This window comes from Seriola lalandi, unplaced genomic scaffold, assembly GCF_002814215.2.
Source record: "Seriola lalandi dorsalis isolate HSWRI2012SDOR001 ecotype SW California unplaced genomic scaffold, Sedor1 jcf7180002009615, whole genome shotgun sequence".
In the NCBI taxonomy this organism is placed as follows: Eukaryota; Metazoa; Chordata; class Actinopteri; order Carangiformes; family Carangidae; genus Seriola; species Seriola lalandi.
This window is the reverse complement of record NW_019480268.1, coordinates 1-888: the sequence shown is the minus strand read 5'-3', so window position 1 is coordinate 888 and position 888 is coordinate 1. Positions and strand designations below refer to the sequence as shown.

Sequence of the window (888 nt, the reverse complement as noted above, 5' to 3'; positions counted from 1 at the left end):
TGATGCCAGCGAAACACCAGCCGGACCTGGTTTACCTGCGACACGTTCCCCTCAGGAAGGTCCACCTCTTCACCTTCATCCAGATCCTTTGCCTGGCTCTGCTCTGGATCCTCAAGTCCACTGTGGCTGCCATCATATTCCCTGTCATGGTGAGGGACATTAACATCAACATTTAACCAATGAGGATTTTTGACTGTTATTTTTGTTCAGTCAGCACTCGGTATCTACTGAGGCTGCATCTGATTATTCCATCATTTGATTATGGGACTGACCAGCTGCCAGGTCTGTGCAGTGGCAAGAAACATTTGTGATGTTTTTCCAGAATCTGGAAAATGTCTCATGGATTAAAGTCTCTGTCAACAGAGAAGGAAGCATTAGAGCAGTGTTACTCTACAACATAAACAGGTTGAGACAACTGTCAAAAAAGTATAAATAATAGATCCAGTTCAGATGCACATCACATTCTTACATCCTGAATAAAGTACAAGCAACATTTTTTGACAGAGCGGTAATGTCCCAAAGATTTGAGTTTCACACTGATCCAGGAGAAATAAAGGAGAAGCTGTTCTAACTCTGGAAACCAGCGTCTGCATTTCACTGAATTTAAAATGAAGATCAGACTGACCGACCTCTCGTTCTTCTGCCTTCAGATCCTCGCTCTCGTCGCCGTCAGAAAAGCGATGGACTACATGTTCTCCCAGCATGACCTCAGCTTTCTGGACGACATCATCCCAGAGAAGGACAAGAAGAAGAAAGAGGACGAGAAGAAGAAGAAGAAAAAACGGGGCAGCATAGACAGCGACGCTGAAGACGTAAGTGTTTTCATCCCCCCCTGTGACAATTCACCCCAATGTGTCTTCCTCAAGTCACAGAAACAAGCAAACACCT

General features: G+C 44.7%; 1 pseudogene across 1 annotated transcript; it reads left to right on the top strand.

Moving 5' to 3' along the window:
- The first annotated feature begins 2 nt into the window (after positions 1-2).
- LOC111673050 (electrogenic sodium bicarbonate cotransporter 1 pseudogene) lies at positions 3-878 on the top strand (annotated as a pseudogene). Its single transcript, XR_015438495.1, has 2 exons — positions 3-149; positions 651-878. The product of XR_015438495.1 is annotated as an electrogenic sodium bicarbonate cotransporter 1 pseudogene (transcript).
- The last annotated feature ends 10 nt before the right edge of the window (positions 879-888 follow it).